Source organism: Elephas maximus, chromosome 7 (genome assembly GCF_024166365.1).
Source record: "Elephas maximus indicus isolate mEleMax1 chromosome 7, mEleMax1 primary haplotype, whole genome shotgun sequence".
Lineage (NCBI taxonomy): Eukaryota > Metazoa > Chordata > Mammalia > Proboscidea > Elephantidae > Elephas > Elephas maximus.
In genome coordinates, this window is record NC_064825.1 from 95,927,904 (window position 1) to 95,948,632 (window position 20,729).

Consider the following 20,729-nt stretch of genomic DNA (forward strand, 5'->3'; position numbering starts at 1 on the left):
GGTTTCTCCTACTGTGGTAGGTTGTGTGTTACTATGATGCTAGAAGCTATGGCACCAGCATTTCAACTACTAACAGGATAACCCATGGTGGTCAGGTTTTATTGGAGCTGCCAACTAAGACAGACTAGAAAGAAAGGCTTGGTAATGTACTTCCAAAAATTAGCTAATGAAAACACTATAGGTTGCAACAGACTATTATCCAATATACTGCTGGAAGATGAGGCCCTTCAGGCTTGAAGACACTCAAAATACGCAGTGGTCACAACAATGAACTCTAGCATACCGAGAATTGTGACAATGGCACAGGACCAGGCAAGGGTTTTGTTCTGTTATACATGGGGTCTATGTGAGTCAAAGCCAACTTAATGGCAACTAACACCAACAACATAATGATGGTGATGGAGATAATGATGTTGATAATGGTGATAATAACTGGGATGATAACTCCTAAGCTGTATAACTCTTGGGAGTTTAGACATAATCAAGTTGTTGAAAGGACCTCCAAAGGCCTATTTGAATGGGAGCCAAGGTAACACGTGGAAGGGACAATGAGTGTACTGAGGGGACAGGTAACCCTAGAGTTAACAAGGGTGACCTCTGAAACTTGAAGGAGTGTGCCAGATAAATAACTCACCCTGATGTGAGAGAAAGTGAGGTAGCCTAGTTAAGTTCAAGCCAATGACAACGGGTGGAAATCAGTGGAAAGGTAGAATTTGGTATACTTTGGTAGCTCCTCAATTTCCCTCTGACCATGGGTCAGGTCTCAGTGATTGGTGTAAGAATCTGGAAGTTGGGGTGAAAATGCCTATGATAAAGAGTGATGCAAAAGAAAAAAGCAGTGTTCCACAATGGGTAAGGTTGTAGGTTTTGTAGTCAGAGAAAATGGGGTATGACTCTTGACTCTGTCACTTATTAGCTGTGGAGTTGTGGATAAGTTACATAACTTTTCTGATCCTCACCTTAATTATCTGTATGGATCACAAACACCAACTTCATGAAATGGTTGGCAGGTTTAAATAAGATAAGGTATCTAGAATACTTAGACCACTGTATGATATTTATTGTCCATTGCACAATAAAGACCATTTATGATTGTTTACATACATGCAGGAAAGAAAGTTGATCCAACCGAATGTGGAAATTATCAAACATTATCGTTAATATCACACACAAGTAAAATTTAATTCAAGATCATTCAAAATTGACTGCAGCAGTATATCAACAGGGAACTGCCAGAAATTCAAGCTGGATTCAGAAGAGGATGTAGGGTATCATTGCTGCTGTCAGAGGGATCCTGGGTAAAACAGAGAATACCAGGAAGATGTTTACCTGTGTTTTATTGACTATGCTAAGGCACTCGACTGTGTGGAACATAACGAATTATGGATAACATTGTGAAGAAAGGGAATTCCAGAACACTTAATTGTGCATATGAATAACCTGTACGTAGATCAGGAGGCAGTCATTCAAACGGAACAAAAGGATACTACGTGGGTTAAAGTCAGGAAAGGTGTGCGTCAGGGTTGTATCGTTTCACTGTACCGATTCAATCTGTATGCTGAGCAAACAATTTAAGAAACTGGACTATATGAAGAAGAATGGGGCATCATGTTGGAAAACTCATTAACAACTTGCATTATACAGATGACACAACCTTTTCTGAAAGTGAAGAGGACTTGAAACACTTACTAAGGAAGATCAAAGACCACAGCCTTCAGTATGGGTTACACCTCAACATAAAGAAAACAAAAAATACTCACCACTGGACCAATAAGCAACATCATGATAAATGGAGAAAAGATTGAAGTTGTCAAGGATTTCATTTTACTTGGATCCACAATCAACAGACATGGAAGCAGCAGTTAAGAAATCAAACAATGCATTGCTCTGAGCAAATCTGCTGGAAAAGACCTCTTTAAAGTGTTAGAAAGCAACAATGTCGCCTTGAAGACTAAGTGCACCTGACCCAAGCCATGGTGTTTTCAATTCCCTCATACGCATCCAAAAGTTGGACAATGAATAAGTAAGAGAAAAGAAGAATTGACACCTTTGAATATTGAATATACCATGGACTGCCAAAAGAATGAACACATTTGTCTTGGAAGTACAACCAAAATACTCCTTAGAACCAAGGATGGTGAGACTATGTCTCATGTACGCTGGACATGTTATCAGGAGGGATCAATCCCTGGAGAAGGACATCATGCTTGGTAAAATAGACAGTCAGCAAAAAAGAGGAAGACCCTCAACAAGATGGATTGACACAGTGGCTGCAACAATGGGCTCAATCATAACAACTATTGTGAAATGGTGCAGGACTGAGCAGTGTTTTGTTCTATTGTGCACAGGGTCACTATGAGTTGGAACCAGCTAGACGGCATGTAACAACAACAACAATGCATGTATCTCCACAAACAAGTACTTCCGTTTTATGACTAACAGTGTATGATCTGGTTATGATGACTTTCACTCCTTAATCATGGCTTGGTTTGCTTCTTTGACTGGTTAGGGGCTTTTCCCTCCTTCATCGAAATTTGAGGGGAATAGTCCCCACTTAGTAAGAAACGCCTGGTGATGTACTTCCAAAAGTTAGCCAATGAAAATCTCATAGATGACAACAGAACATTGTTTAACTCTCGTGCTTTGGACATGTTATCAGGAGGGCTCAATCACTAGAAGAGGATATCATGTTTGGTGACGTAGAGGACCAGTGAGGGTAAAGGGGACCGTTGGTGAGATGGATTGGCACAGCAGCCACAGGATGGACTTAAGCATGCTGGAAAATGAGAAATAATACAGGACTGGAGAACATTTAGTTCTGCAATACATAAGGTCACCATGAGTCAAAGTCAACTTGACAACAGCTAACCACAACAACAATTCTCACTCAAAAAAAAAAAAAAAAAAGTAGGACTTTCCTGATGGAAGGGGTTCTAGTATTAGACAAAAGTATCAGTGAAAGAATTATCCCCAACATCAATAAAATGAATATTAGGAGACATCAAAAGTCCTCTCATAACCTTGACAAGTTCGATGTATCAGGGGTATCATACCAGTGACCCAACAGTCAAGGGTACATGAGCCAAACACTAAATGAGGTATGTTTTATTCATGATCTCTGATACTTCAGAAAAACTTAAGAAGTGAAGAAAACACCATGCTAACTTGCTACCATGCTACCATGGCCACCATGCTGTTTCAAGATTTTCCATTTCTCCCTCTGCATACACTGTTTCTGCTGCCTGATAGTTCCAAAAGTTTACTTCTGTCAAGATATAATAAAAATGATACTCCCTATGAAGCCTTCCAATGAGCTCCCAGGACAGAGCTAATTACCTCTTCAATTTCAAAGTACTTATCTTAAATCTATATTAAAGGACCTAATTGTGTTAATGGCCACATTCCCAGCTCTTGGAATATGGCATATAGTACATGATCAATAAATATTGGCTTAATGAATGAATTGTATTTGATATATAATGAAAGGTGCCTTGCTGGCACAAATGGTTAAGAGCTGGACTGCTAACTGAATGTTGGTAGTTTGAACCCATCCAGTGGCTCCATGGAAGAAACTCACCCTTAGGCTCCTGGCGATAAACACTTCCATAAAGACTACAGCTAAGAAAACCCTATGGGATAGGCTTACTCTGTCACATGGGCTCACTATGAGTCAAAGCCAACTTGATGGCATCTAGAAGCAACAACTAGACACAGAGTTCGTTAAAAATGTTATATAGCAAATTTGCTGTAAAAGCCATACTGCTCCTGAAAAAGCTTTTTTCCCCCATACCCATTCTCAGATTTTAAAAAGCCCAATACAGTCTAATGCCAAGACTTCAACTGCTCATTCAATTTAAAGTTTCTCTGCTCCCTGTCACAATCCTTGGCACGACCCAGGCTCCAAAGATGAAAGATGAGTAAATGAGCATATTTTGAGTCTACTCATTTCCTTGCACCACTGTTTTCTACATTTCACACTTCAATTTCGGTCCATTCGACGTTGGCTGAGCAGGGAGAAGAAATTCAATGAAAGGGATTGAAAAGGTCTTACTTCACTGGTGTAGTTGTAATCTGAATTTAGTGCCCTCAAAAATCCAAATGTCCAAATGCTGGCTTTTTCTCTCCTAAGAAAGTTTGTAAGCTCTTTTGGGACACTTGTGTGAATACCTTTTTGCAACATTTTGTGGTGAAAGTGCACTTCCTGGCTGACCATCTATCAAATCCTTTTTTAGACTCCTGCAGTAAACCTTAGCCTTTTGTGGAAAAGAGGAGACATGCAAAGCCTTTCATCACCCCTCTCCAAAGAAATTGTCACTATAAATCTTCCTTATCATATTGGCTTTTTATAAATTATACATATACATATATGTATAAGAAATTTACATATCTATCATCTCTCTCTTTCTCTGATAAAGATTAGTGACAAGCTGTAATTGACCACAGGTTTGGGGCCATCTCAATAAATGCTGGATGTACACCTCTCTTTGAAATGTGTGGAAAATTTTATTTCTGGCCACAATTCCAAGACTGAAAACCTCCCATTTGCCCTCTTATAATAGCTTTTCCTATTTTTCTTCACCTTTACTACCTGGCATGCTATAAACTTCTCTATAAATATTAAGCGAACAAATTAATAGATGGATAAATGAATGAAGGGATGGCTCAATAGCTGGGTGAAAGAATATAGCCCTTTTGCTGTTGAAGAAGTACAAATATTTTGTGTCATTACTTTTCCAACAGAGAGTCACAAACGAATTAGGGGTAAGGTTATGTCATGGAAAAAATTTTTATGGGGAGAGAAGAATAACTGTCCGTTTTCAGTTGCCATTTAGGAAGGCTCAGATGGACAGGATGGGATAAACTAAATATGCCAAGGATCTGTTCTCCAAGATGGCATAATTCAAGAAATTACACTCAGATCCCAGACCAGTGACTTAAAATCTATAAATAAGATTCTTAGCTGAGTGGAAGGAGGGCTCCAGCCACAAAATTTGAGATTAAGACAAAAAGGAACTTGGAGAAGGAAGATATTTTTTCCAGACTCAAGGATTTGATGTTGTTAATTGCCATTGAGTTGGCTCTGACTTTCAGTGACCTCATGTATAACAGAACAAAACACTGCCTGCTCCTGTACCACCTACATGATCTTTGACATGTTTGAGCCATTGGTAAGGCTATTGTGTACATTCATCTCATTGGATAATACTTCAGCTATATTACAGGTTGAAATAACCATTTCTGTACTGGAATTAAAATTAAGTTACAATTTCATAACTCTTTTTTTATTTGTTCTCTGTATATTGAGCTGTTTTGAATGCACTGTTATCAAAACATTTCTTGCTGTAGAAATAAGAGCCCTTGCAAAAATAGATAAATGCACACCCATGTTCATTGAAGGACTGTTTACAATAGCAAAAAGATAGAAACAGAGGTGGGGCCAAGATGGTGGACTAGGTGGACGCTACCGCGGATCCCTCTTGCAACAAAGACTCGGAAAAACAAGTGAATCGATCACATACATAACAATCTACAAACTCTGAACAACAAACACAGATTTAGAGACAGAGAACGAACAAATATGGGGAGACAGCAATTGTTTTCAGAGCCAGGAGCCAGCGTACCAGTCAGGTGACCTTCGGAGCCCGATTTGGGGCAGAGCCGAGGGGGGCAGATGGCACAGACAAGGGGCCCAGCCCTAGCCCCCGAACTCATCCCGGGAGGGAGCCCACCCGGTTGGCGTAGGCGGAGTGGCGGCGCAGCCAGTGGGAGAAGTCCCCGGGAGGCAGTGACTGGTCTTGGAGCGGGGAGAGCAGCGTCCCAGCTGGGGAGCCATCCCGTTGGGATTTTGGCGGGGAGCGGGCATGGCGCGAGCGCGGGGACCAGCTACATTCCCCTGAATTGACCCCGGGAGGGGGCCCACCCATTTGCGCGGGCAGCGCCCATCCATTCGGGCGAGCGGTGCAGCGCGCGGGAGGGAGAAGTCCCCGGGAGGCAGTGACAGGTCTTGGAGCGGGGAGAGCAGCGACCCAGCCAGGGAGCCGTCCCGCCGGGATTTTGGCGGGTACGGGTGGGGCGTGAGCGCGGGTTACAGCTCCATCCCCCTGAATTGACCCCGGGGCGGTCCCAACCGGTTTGCGTGGGCCCAGCTGGTTTGCACTGGCGGCGTGGGGGCGCAGCCGGTGGAAGAAGTCCCTGGGAGGCAGTGTCTGGTCTTGGAGCAGGGACAGCAGCGTCCCAGTCGGGATGTGCAGTCGCGGCTCAGGCCCAGGGAGCTGCTCCGCTCTCCTGAGCTGACCCCGGGGCGGGGAGCTCACCCGGTTCGCGGGAGCGGTGCGCGACATGGCTGGCAGGACAGGGAGTCCCGGGGAGGCAGCGACTGATTTTGGAGTCGGGAGTGACCGTGAGGCCAGCAGGCCAGACCCCCCGGGGGACAATCTTCACACAGCCAGTACACATAGGCAACGAGCCCCGTGGAAATCTCAGATATAAGAGTCATTCCAAGCAAGACAAACAACTCTGGCTATATTCTGAGGTGCTACACTCCTAGCTCTCTGATCCCTCCCCCACCCTCCCCAGGCAGCTCCATTAACATCCGAATAGCCTGAGCCAGAGGGAGAACTCTGATAGGGATCTGACTGCATTTTTTTTTAGCAGATTTTCTGGAAAAACTAGTTTCCCAGTGATGGCTCGGAGACAGCAGTCGATATCAAACCACATAAAGAAGCAGACCATGACAGCTTCTCCAACTTCCCAAACAAAAGAATCAAAATCTTTCCCAAATGAAGATACAATCCTGGAATTATCAGATACAGAATACAAAAAACTAATTTACAGAATGCTTCAAGACATCACAAATGAAATTAGGCTAACTGCAGAAAAAGCCAAGGAACACACTGATAAAACTGTTGAAGAACTCAAAAAGATTATTCAAGAACATAGTGGAAAAATTAATAAGTTGCAAGAATCCATAGAGAGACAGCATTCAGAAATCCAAAAGATTAACAATAAAATTACAGAATTAGACAACACAATAGGAAGTCAGAGGAGCAGACTCGAGCAATTAGAATGCAGACTGGGACATCTGGAGGACCAGGGAATCAACACCAACATAGCTGAAAAAAAATCAGATAAAAGAATTTTAAAAAATGAAGAAACCCTAAGAATCATGTGGGACTCTATCAAGAAGGATAACTTGAGAGTGATTGGAGTCCCAGAACAGGGAGGGGGGACAGAAAACACAGAGAAAATAGTTGAAGAACTCCTGACACAAAACTTCCCTGACATCATGAAAGACGAAAGGATATCTATCCAAGATGCTCATCGAACCCCATTTAAGATTGATCCAAAAAGAAAAACACCAAGATATATTATCATCAAACTGGCCAAAACCAAAGACAAACAGAAAATTTTAAAAGCAGCCAGGGAGAAAAGAAAGGTTTCCTTCAAGGGAGAATCAATAAGAATAAGTTCAGACTACTCAGCAGAAACCATGCAGGCAAGAAGGGAATGGGACGACATATACAGAGCACTGAAGGAGAAAAACTGCCAGCCAAGGATCATATATCCAGCAAAACTCTCTCTGAAATATGAAGGACAAATTAAGATATTTACAGATAAACACAAGTTTAGAGAATTTGCAAAAACCAAACCAAGGCTACAAGAAATGCTAAAGGAGATTGGTCAGATGACCAATAATATCAGGTACCAGCACAATACAAGGCCACAAAACAGAACGTCCTGATATCAGCTCAAATAGGGAAAGCACAAAAACAAACAAATTAAGATTAATTCTAAAAAATAAATAAATAAAAAAAAATAATACACATAACAGGCAATCATGGAAATCAATAGGTAAAAGATCACAATAATCAAAAAGAGGGACTAAATATAGGAGGCATTGAACTGCCAGATGGAGAGTGATAGAAGGCGATATAGAACAATACAAGTTAGGTTTTTACTTAGAAAAATAGGGGTAAATAATAAGGTAACCACAAAAAGGAATATCAACTCCATAACTCAAGAAAAACGTAACGACTCAACTAACATAAAGTTAAACATTATGAAAATGAGGATCTCACAATCTACTAAGAAAAACGTCTCAGCACAAAAAACTATGTGGAAAAACGAAATGGCCAACAACACACATGAAAAGGCATCAAAATGACAGCACTAAAAACTTATTTATCGATAATTACGCTGAATGTAAATGGACTAAATGCACCAATAAAGAGACAGAGAGTCACGGACTGGATAAAGAAACACGATCCATCTATATGCTGCCTACAAGAGACACACCTTAGACTGAGAGACACAAACAAACTAAAACTCAAAGGATGGAAAAAAATATAATAAGCAAACAATAAGCAAAAAAGAAGAGGAGTAGCAATATTAATTTCTGACAAAATAGACTTTAGACTTAAATCCGCCACAAAGGATAAAGAAGGACACTATATAATGATAAAAGGGACAATTGATCAGGAAGACATAACCATATTAAATATTTACGCACCCAATGACAGGGCTGCAAGATACATAAATCAAATTTTAACAGAATTGAAAAGTGAGATAGATACCTCCACATTTATAGTAGGAAACTTCAACACACCACTTTCGGAGAAGGACAGGACATCCAGTAAGAAGCTCAATAGAGACACGGAAGACCTACTTACAACAATCAACCAACTTGACCTCATTGACTTATACAGAACTCTCCACCCAACTGCTGCAAAATATACTTTTTTTTCTAGTGCACATGGAACATTCTCTAGAATAGACCACATATTGGTCATAAAACAAATCTTTGCAGAATCCAAAACATCAAAATATTACAAAGCACCTTCTCAAACCACAAGGCAATGAAGCTAGAAATCAATAACAGAAAAACTAGGGAAAAGAAATCAAATACTTGGAAACTGAACAATACCCTCCTGAAAAAAGACTGGGTTATAGAAGACATCAAGGAGGGAATAAGGAAATTCATAGAATTCAACGAGAATGAAAATACTTCCTATCAAAACCTCTGGGACACAGCAAAAGCAGTGCTCAGAGGCCAATTTATATCGATAAATGCACACATACAAAAAGAAGAAAGAGCCAAAAGCAGAGAACTGTCCTGACAACTTGAACAAATACAAAGTGAGCAACAAAAGAACCCATCAGGGACCAGAAGAAAACAAATAATAAAAATGAGAGCTGAACTAAATGAATTAGAGAACAGAAAAACAATTGAAAGAATTAACAAAGCCAAAAGCTGGTTCTTTGAAAAAAATAACAAAATTGATAAACCATTGGCTAGACTGACTAAAGAAATACAGGAAAGGAAACAAATAACCCGAATAAGAAACGAGAAGGACCACATCACAACAGAGCCAAATGAAGTTAAAAGAATCATTTCAGATTACTACGAAAAATTGTACTCTAACAGATTTGAAAACCTAGAAGAAATGGATAAATTCTTGGAAAAACACTACCTACCTAAACTAACACATTCAGAAGTAGAACAACTAAATAGACCCATAACAAAAAAAGAGATTGAAACGGTAATCAAAAAACTTCCAACAAAAAAAAGCCCTGGCCTGGACGGCTTCACTGCAGAGTTCTACCAAACCTTCAGAGAAGACTTAACACCACTACTTCTGAAGGTATTTCAAAGCACAGAAAAAGACGGAATACTACCCAACTCATTCTATGAAGCTACCATCTCCCTGATACCAAAACCAGGTAAAGACATTACAAAAAAAGAAAATTATAGACCTATATCCCTCATGAACATAGATGCAAAAATCCTCAACAAAATTCTAGCCAATAGAATCCAACAACACATCAAAAAAATAATTCACCCTGATCAAGTGGGATTTATACCAGGTATGCAAGGCTGGTGTAATATCAGAAAAACCATTAATGTAATCCATCACACAAATAAAACAAAAGATAAAAACCACATGATCTTATCAATAGATGCAGAAAAGGCATTTGACAAAGTTCAACACCCATTTATGATAAAAACTCTTACCAAAATAGGAATTGAAGGAAAATTCCTCAACATAATAAAGGGCATCTATGCTAAGCCAACAGCCAATATCACTCTAAATGGAGAGAACCTGAAAGCATTTCCCTTGAGAACGGGAACCAGACAAGGATGCCCTTTATCACCACTCTTATTCAACATCGTACTTGAAGTCCTAGCCAGGGCAATTAGGCTAGACAAAGAAATAAAGGGTATCCGGATTGGGAAGGAAGAAGTAAAGCTATCACTCTTTGCAGATGACATGATCGTATACATGGAAAACCCTAAGGAATCCTCCAGAAAACTGCTGAAACTAATAGAAGAGTTTGGCAGAGTCTCAGGTTATAAAATAAACATACAAAAATTACTTGGATTCCTCTACATCAACAAAAAGAACATCGAAGAGGAAATAACCAAATCAATACCATTTACAGTAACCCCCAAGAAGATAAAATACTTAGGAATAAATCTTACCAAGGATGTAAAAGACCTATACAAAGAAAACTACAAAGCTCTACTACAAGAAATTCAAAAGGACATACTTAAGTGGAAAAACATACCCTGCTCATGGATAGGAAGACTTAACATAGTAAAAATGTCTATTCTACCAAAAGCCATCTATACATACAACGCACTTTCGATCCAAATTCCAATGTCATATTTTAAGGGGATAGAGAAAAAAATCACCAATTTCATATGGGAGGGAAAGAACCCCTGGATAAGCAAAGCATTACTGAAAAAGAAGAAGAAAGTGGGAGGCCTCACTCTACCTGATTTCAGAAACTATTATACAGCCACAGTAGTCAAAACAGCCTGGTACTGGTACAGCAACAGGCACATAGACCAATGGAACAGAATTGAGAATCCAGATATAAATCCATCCATGTATGAGCAGCTGATATTTGACAAAGGACCAGTGTCAGTTAACTGGGGAAATGATAGTCTTTTTAACAAATGGTACTGGCATAACTGGATATCCATTTGCAAAAAAATGAAACAGGACCCATACCTCACACCATGCACAAAAACTAACTCCAAGTGGATCAAGACCTAAACATAAAGACTGAAACGATAAAGATCATGGAAGAAAAAATAGGGACAACTCTAGGAGCCCTAATACAGGGCATAAACAGAATACAAAACATTACCAAAAATGAAGAGAAACCAGATAACTGGGAGCTCCTAAAAATCAAACACCTAAGCTCATCTAAAGACTTCACCAAAAGAGTAAAAAGACCACCTACAGACTGGGAAAGAATTTTCAGCTATGACATCTCCGACCAGCGCCTGATCTCTAAAATCTACATGATTCTGTCAAAATTCAACCACAAAAAGACAAACAACCCAATCAAGAAGTGGGCAAAGGATATGAACACACATTTCACTAAAGAAGATATTCAGGCAGCCAACAGATACATGAGAAAATGCTCCCGATCATTAGCCATTAGAGAAATGCAAATTAAAACTACGATGAGATTCCATCTCACTCCAACAAGGCTGGCATTAATCCAAAAAACACAAAATAATAAATGTTGGAGAGGCTGCGGAGAGATTGGAACTCTCATACACTGCTGGTGGGAATGTAAAATGGTATAACCACTTTGGAAATCCATCTGGCGTTATCTTAAACAGTTAGAAATAGAACTACCATACAACCCAGAAATCCCACTCCTCGGAATATACCCTAGAGATAAAAGAGCCTTCACACAAACAGATATATGCACACCCATGTTTATTGCAGCTCTGTTTACAATAGCAAAAAGCTGGAAGCAACCAAGGTGTCCACTAACGGATGAATGGGTAAATAAATTGTGGTATATTCACACAATGGAATACTACGCATCGATAAAGAACAGTGACGAATCTCTGAAACATTTCATAACATGGAGGAATCTGGAAGGCATTATGCTGAGCGAAATGAGTCAGAGGCAAAAGGACAAATATTGTATAAGACCACTATTATAAGATCTTGAGAAATAGAAAAAACGGAGAAGAACACATACTTTTGTGGTTACGAAGGGGGGAGGGAGGGAGGGAGGGAGAGGGTTTTTTATTGATCAATTAGTAGATTAGAACTGCTTTGGGTGAAGGGAAAGACAACACTCAATACAAGGAAGGTCAGCCCAATTGGACTGGACTAAAAGCAAAGAGGTTTCCGGGATAAAATGAATGCTTCAAAGGTCAGCGGAGCAGGGGCGGGGGTCTGGGGAACATGGTTTGAAGGGACTTCTAAGTCAATTGGCAAAATAATTCTATTATGAAAACATTCTGCATCCCACTTTGAAATGTGGCGTCTGGGATCCTAAATGCTAACAAGCGGCCATCTAAGATGCATCAATTGGTCTCAACCCACCTGGAGCAAAGGAAAATGAAGAACACCAAGGTCACACGACAACTAAGAGCCCAAGAGACAGAAAGGGCCACATGAACCAGAGACCTACATCATCCTGAGACCAGAAGAACTAGTTGGAGCCCGGCCACAATCAATGACTGCCCTGTCAGGGAGCACAACAGAGAACTCCTGAGGGAGCAGGAGATCAGTGGGATGCAGACCCCAAATTCTCATAAAGGGACCATACTTAATGGTCTGACTGCGACTAGAGGAATCCCGGCGGCAATGCTCCCCAGACCTTCTGTCGGCACAGGACAGGAACCATCCCCGAGGACAACTCATCAGACATGAAAGGGACTGGTCAGCGGCGGGGAGAGAGACGCTGATGAAGAGTGAGCTAATTAAATCAGGTGAACACTGGAGAGTGTGTTGGCAACTCTTGACTGGAAGGGGGATGGGAAGATAGAGAGAGAGGGAAGATGGCAAAATTGGCACGAAACGAGAGACTGAAAGGGCTGACTCAATAGGGGGAGAGCAAGTGGGAGAAGGGAGTAAGATGTATGTAAACTTACATGTGACAGACTGATTGGATTTGTAAATGTTCACTTGAAGCTTAATAAAAGTTAATTAAAAAAAAAAATAGAAACAACCTAGGTGCCCATCAATGGATGAATGGATAAACAAATTATGGTATATTTACACAATGGAATACTATGCAATGATAAAGAACAATGATGAACCTGTGAAACATCTCATATCATGGATGAATCTGGAAGGCATTATACTGAGTGAAATCAGTCAGTTGCAAAAGGATAAATATTGTATGAGACCACTATTATAACTCAAGAAAAGTTTTAAACACAGAAGAAAAAGTTCTTGGATGGTTACAAAGGTCGGGAGGGAGGGAAGGAGGGGGGTATTCACCAACTAGATAGTGGACAAGAATTATTTTAGATAAAGTGAAGGGGAAGTCAGCACAACTGGAATAAAACAAAAGCTAAGTTTCCTGAGTACAACCAAACACTTTGAGAGACAGATTAGCAGGGGCAGGGGTCTGGGGAACATAGTTTCAGGGTACATCTAGGTCAATTGGCATAACAAAGTGTATTAAGAAAATGTTCTGCATCCCACTTTGGTGAGTGGTGTCTGGGGTCTTAGAAGGTAGGAAGCGGCCATCTAAGATGCATCAATTGGTTCCAACCCACCTGGAACAAAGAGGAATGAAGAACACCAAAGACACAAGGAAAATATGAGCCCAAGAGACATAAAGGGCTACGCTAACCAGAGACTCCATCAGCCTGAGATTGGAAGAAGTAGATGGTGCCTGGCTACCACCAATGACTGTCCTGACAGGGAATACAACAGACAGTCCCTGATGGAACAGGAGAAAAGTGGCGTACAGACCTCAAATTCTCGTAAAATGACCAGACTTAATGGTCTGACTAAGACTGGAGGGATCCCAGAAGACATGGCTGACGGACTCTCTGTTAGCCCAAAACTAAAACCATTCCCAAAGCCAACTCTTCAGACAAAGATTAGACTGGGCTATAAGACATACTGATGAGGAGAGTGCTTCTTAGCTCAAGTAGACACATGAGACTAAGTGGGCAGTTCCTATCTGGAAGAGAGATGAGAAGGCAGAGGGGGATAGATAGGAGCTGGCTGAATGGACATGGGAAATACAGGGTGGAGAGCAAGAGTGTGCTGTCACATTATATACAGAACAACTAGGGTCACATAACAATGTGTGTATAAGTTTTTATATGAGAAACTGACTTGAATTGTAAACTTTCACGTAAAGCACAATAAAAAAAAACAAAACATTTCTTGTTGTCATCTTACATTTTATTTAGAGGACATACACTTCCCCTGTCCCTGCACAAAATCGTGACAAGGTCCATGGCTTTTATGCTCTCTTAGGTAATAGCAGTGCTAGGATCACCTTAAGTAACATAACAGTGTTACCATTTCTAGTCCAAAATATCAATCAGAACTTCACATTTGAATTAACGTAACTTTTTTTTTTTTTTCCTGCTGTAGACTGGGCCAGCTTTGACCATGAGGACTGTAGTGGGGGAAGGGAAGCATGCTTTTTTTCCTGCACTGTACCTTCCCTGTACCTTTTCCTCTACTTTCTATCTGCTGATTCACTGGGATAAGGTCAAAGCCGGGTACTGGGATGGCTGGGCAGAGGGAAGGGAGGGCAAGGAAGAAGACAGGAAAGTTTTCATTTAGTTGGTGGTGTCTGGTTCTTATGTAAGGCAGGTGGTTAAAGCTGGTGACCCTAGGTGGTCCTGGCTAATGGTTTTTTCTGGTGCAGAGGATTCCATGGGCTCATTAGGGCTTAATTTCTGGATCTCTATAACTTGGAGTTGCCTTGGCCTGAGTAGATACGAGTCAATTCTGGTACTTTTTGTTTCCTTCCTCTGTCCCAGTCTTATAACAAAGACCCCCAGCCTCTTTCTGCTTATGTATCATTTTTTTTTTTTTTTCAAATATTTCTACTGGACAGGATCCATGACACCCTCTTCAGGGTTTTGATCCACCAAAAACACTCATGCATATCCGCACCTCAAAAACTCTGGTAGTGAACACCAACTTCAGTGAGGGTGCACTCTCTTGGTTCCACCATCAAATAGAAAGCCTTCCCCTTCCCCTCAAAATTTCTTATGTAGGAGTTAAACCCCATCCCAGAGTTGACTTTAGCATTCCCAGGTGCATGCAAGGCATTGGCTCCTAAATGTAGGAAACACATTTCTGTATGGTCTGGGGGATCCTCTGAAACCCTTTTTACTAGGTTTAGAATGGGAAAGTAGCAAACCCTTACACTCTTCTCAAAGAGTGCCTGGGAATCTCAAAGGCCTACAACAGCTCCCTTGAAAACAAAATCTCATTTCCAAACTCTCCTTTTCTTCTCGTTCTGACATCTTTGTACACCTTTTATCTGGTTGAAAGACTCCAAGAGGCTAAAACTGGTTTTCCTTAATTTCTGTGGAAAATTTATACAAAGAGATTTGGCCTTGGGCTTTTACATCTATTCTGTCTTGTGGTCTTCCTAGAAACTTCATTTCTGACAGTGGTTGGACTAGTCAAGTTTCAAACAATGGACTTACATGGAACTTTTAGAGCCCAAACTCTATATTTGAGTTAGGAATGTTCTATATTTAGAAAGTTAGCCATATATATATATTATGTTCTCCACTTTTACTTGCATTTAGTGACTCTAATTTTAAAACTGGGCTTATTATTAGTACCAGTTAATTCAAGTTAATTCAACTCATAATGAGTTGAAATGGAAACCACTGACTGCTCTGGCTTCCTGATTTCTCCATGTAGATTGTTGCTTTGCCTTTTCAGTTTCCCTGAGAATTCAAGAACCAGCAGACGATAAGCAGCTGTGTGCCTTTTCATATGAGCAAAAATCTTTAACTACTGAATGACAATTTGTCTTTTTACTTCCTTCATACAGTTTCAGTAAACTGAATTAGCCTATTTCATTATATGAAAATTTCCTCTGATGAGTGAAATCATTACTAATGAATAAAGCTGTAGGCAATTAGATGAAGCAAGTTGCTGCAAATCTAAACTATTTATCTACTTCAACAGCCAATGGGAACACGGCCAAAGGAAATAGTAAGCGTTCTCTCTCTCCCTCCGCTATCCCAAGGTTTCGATGTGAAAATCTTAATCCGCACGCAATTTTTTTGACTTAAAGAAAAAATTATAATTTTACCTGAAATTCATAACATGAGAATGTTGTTGTTGTTAGCTAGTTGCCATTAAGTCAATTCCAACTCATGGCCACCCCATGTATGCCAAGTACAACTGCTCCATAGGGTTTTCAAGGATATAAGTTTTTGGAAACAGATTGCCAGGCCTGTCTTCCATGGCACCTCTGGGTGGGTTTAAGCTAGTAGTCAAGCGCTAGTAGTCAAGCTACCCAAACAAAAAACCAAGCCAAACCCATTGCCATCAAGTCGACTCTGACTTATGAGTCAAGGAACCCAGGGGCTCCAAAAAGCCATGAAAAAAATAAGAAAAGAAATTGGATGGAATTAGCCCTACTAGATATAAAATGGGGCCCTGGTGGCTTCATGGTTAACTGACATGGCTGCTAACCATAAAGGTCACCAGGTTAAATCCACTAGCTACTCCTTGGAAACTCTGTGGGGCAGTTCTACTCTGTCCTGTAGGGTTGCTATGAGTCAGAATTGACTCGACGGCAATGGGTATTGGGTATAGATATAAAATATTTTGTAAAAATATAATAATTAACAAATAACAAATTGGCAAAAGGATAAACCAATGGATAAACAACATTAAAGAGTTGCCATTGAGTCAAATACAACTCATGGCGACTTCACGTGTGTTAGAGTAGAACTGTGCTCTACAGGTCTTTCAATCGCTTATTTTTTGGATTAGATTGCCAGGCCTTTCTTCTGAGGTACCTCAAAGTAGACTTGAACCAACAGCCTTTTGGTTAGCAGCTGGGCATGTTAACTGTACTGTTTAGGACTCCAAATGAACATCAGAGAAGTTCAAAAAAGACACATATTTATGAATTTAGTATATGTAAAGGTGTCATTTTAAACTAGTGAAAATTTAATAAATAATTTAGAATTGTTTAATAAATATGAGTACCAGTAACAGTGACAGTTGAGTCAAGTTCATCAAAGTGATACTAGTTATTATTTGCAAAAGTATGTCTGTGTGTGTAGATGGATAGATAAACAGGTACATAAGTAGAAAGACATTAGTAAAATATGAGGAATGGATACGCCTAAATATGTGTTCTCAATGTTTTACTCAACAACAAATTCTAGTTAAACCAAGCTTTAAAGCTGAAAAATGAAAAAAATAATGTTGTTTAGAACAGTACATCAATGAAAACAACTAATTTTAATAATATCAGAATATGGAATGCCTTCTTCATAGGCATGACAGAAAAAACAAAGCCTTAAATAAATGATAAATGTGCTACATAAAAATAACAAAATTTTTCAATAGCAAAAATTACGTAAATATTTTAAAAACAATAATAACTAGGAAATGTGTATCACATGATCAGACAAACTGCCTATTTTTGTGAGAGCTCATAATTTAGGAAGAAAAGTCTAAAAACCCAATATAAAACCATAAAATGGCTATGAAAAGGCAGTTTGCTAAAAATGAAATCCAAATAGCTCTAAATATATAAAAAGATGGTCAACCCCAGGCTAATTAAAACAGTGAGATTTTTCCACCATCAGGATGAGCAAAAAATAAAACTAATGAATATACATTTAGTGTTGACTACAGTGTGTGAGGACAGACACTCTGATATGATATTGATGGGGTTACGTATTGAAAAGCAACATGGTAATGCCTATCAAAATTATAAATGTGAATCACAGTTGACTCAGCTTTTAACAGTTTTGGTTGTTAAAAGATCCATTGTAGCAATTTAACCTGAAAATATGTTGGTGTATAAAAATGCTTAGAGTCCCTGGGTGGAGTAAATAGTTAATAAGCTCAGCTGCTAACCTAAAGATTGGTGCTTTGAGTCTACCCAGAGGTGCCCTGGAAGAAAGGCCTGGAAATCTACTTCTTAAAAACAAATCACTGGAAGCCATCTGGAGCAGAGTTCTACCCCAACAAACATGTGTTGCCATGAGTTAAAGTTTACGACAATTGGTTTTATAATGCTTACTTTAATCTTGACAATAGGGATACTGGGGGAAACTATAAACGTTCAACAATAATGGACTAGATTAATATTCTTATATTCTTCCACTGGAATATTCTGAAGCAACATGGAAAACTGTATAAGAAAAAATGACGAAAACGTGTAACAGAATGGTAAGTGTAGATGGTCCAATTGTGTAAAAAAATGTAGGCTTAGAAAACACCAAATGATCCAATATATAAATATATAAATCCAAAATATAAATGGCGTCTTACTTTCGGGATGGAGGTGAAGTCAAAAGGAGAAGAAATGCTTATTTTTTAATTCGTGTATATATGTAGTTTAATTACTTTTTGCAGTGAAGATTTGTTGCTAATATAATAAAATAACAACTACAACAAAAACACAAAGAAATAGAGGTAGGCAGATGGCATGGTAAAACAATGCCTAGATTTAAATAGAACATAGCATTTATAATATAGTCACAACAATGAGCTCAAACATCTCAAAGGTCCTGGAGATGGCACAGCGCCAGGCAACGTTTAGTTCTGTTGTACGTAAGGTTGCCATGAATTAGAGTCAACTTGGGTTTTTTCTTGATGGCAATTAACAACAACTGTGTGATGTTATATACATTGAAATTACGTATTTTGAAATATATTGAAAATGTATTTTCTGTCCAAAAGCCTTAGCGTGAGAAGAAATAAACTACCTAGTCAGCAGTTATCTCATCTACTCACCAGGCCAGGGTGAAACAATACTTTTTCATCTTTACCAAAAGGCATTAGTCCTAGGAAACCAACACTGTCTTTCATATCACTCTGAAAATGTCAGGTCTTACAGAAGAAATTCATCCTAATTTTGAAACAGGGAGATGTGTGTGAAAAATACTTGTAGAACGTATTGTTATGCTTTGTGACAGTTTAACAATTATTGGTTCCCCTATTTATCTTCCAGGGCTGCTGGGGATGTGATGTGAAATAATAAATGTAAGGATGTTGTCAACGGGTACGTTCAAGGTAATTATTATTGTTTGACTGTTGGCTGAAGGCACAAAAACATCACCATAAGTAATAACCATGAGTTTTTCAAATGTAGCTATTAAATTAAAATAAGGAAATATTGCTTTTGGCCTATCAAACTAACAAAGCTTAAAAAAAAAATTGATAAACACAGTGTTGTGGAAGAGTAAAAAATGGTTATCTTTCTGGAAGGCAACATGGAAATATGCGTTAACATCATTTAAAATAAGCAAATCCACTGAACCAATACTTGCCTTTCTAAGAATATATTTTGAGGAAATAATATCTAAGTATTTCATTCCAGCATAATTATAAGATAGAAAGAAATTAGAAATAATAGCCAACAACAGGAGACTGGTTAAATAATTATGGTGTTCCATGTAGTCATTAAAAATAATTCTGTAGGAAATCAGAAAATGTACATGAAATATTATTAAACAAAAAAGATTAAATAACGTGTATGATTCAATTTTGTTGAGAAATATTTTTTCTTATTTAGGCAGGAAAAAACGATCTAAGAGGAAATTTAATAAATTGTTAGCAGTATATTTAGGTGGTAAGATCATGGGCACATTTTATCTTCTCCATAATTCTCTTTCTTTTCCAAATTTAAATTTATTTCCCAAGTGAAGAAAAAGCTAAGCATTATTAAAAGTCCTAGTGTTTTACTCTACATTGTTTTCTAGAGAAATGACCAATAAGGGGAAAATTTGTAAAGAGTCCTTGGATCTGAACCCTAAGCAAGTGTATTATCATGTGTAGTGGAACAACATAGTACATAATACTTTCACAATTCCCTTATGCAGTGGAGTTCACAGTGCCTAGCAACTCTAGGTGTTGATTGAATGCAATTTTCTGCATTCTGTTATTTTCAAGTAAACTTTTCTGTGAAGAAGGGAGATATTTTTGATTACACAAGAGCCTGTCAGATTTCACCTCACCCCACAAATATGAATAAACTACCATTTTGCTCCAAACACATGCAATTATGTTGTTGTTGTTAGGTGTCATCGAGTTGGTACTTACTCTTACCGGCCCTATGTATAACAGAATGAGAAAATGCCTGGTCCTGTGTTATCCTCACAATCATTGTGAGCTTGAGCTCATTGTTGCAGCCACTGTGCCAATCCATCTCATTGAGGGTCTTCCTCTTTTTTGTTGACCCTTTACCTTACCAAGCATGATGTCCTCATCCAGGGACTGGTCCCTCATGATAACATGTCCAAAGTACGTGAGATGAAGTGTTGCCATCCTTGCTTCTAAAGAGCATTCTGGCTTTACTTCTTCTAAGACAGATTTGTTTGTTCTTCTGGCAGTCCATAGTATATTCACTATTCTTCTGCAACACCAGATTCAAAGGCATCAATTCTCTTCAGTCTTCCTTATTCATTGTCCAGCTTTCACATGCGTATGATAAAGTATGATGTGATTGAAAATACGACGGCTTGGACCAGCCACACCTTAGTCCTCAAAGTGACATCTTTGCTTTTGAACACTTTAAAGAGGTCTTTTATAGCAGATTTGCCCAATGTAATATGTCATTTGATTCCTCTACTGCTGCTTCTATGGGAATTGATTGTGGATCCAAGTAAAACGAAATTCTTGACAACTTCAGTATTTTCTCTGTGTATCATGATTTTGCTTATTGGTCCAGTTGTGAGAATTTTTGTTTTCTTTATGTTGAGGTGTAATCCATACTAAAGG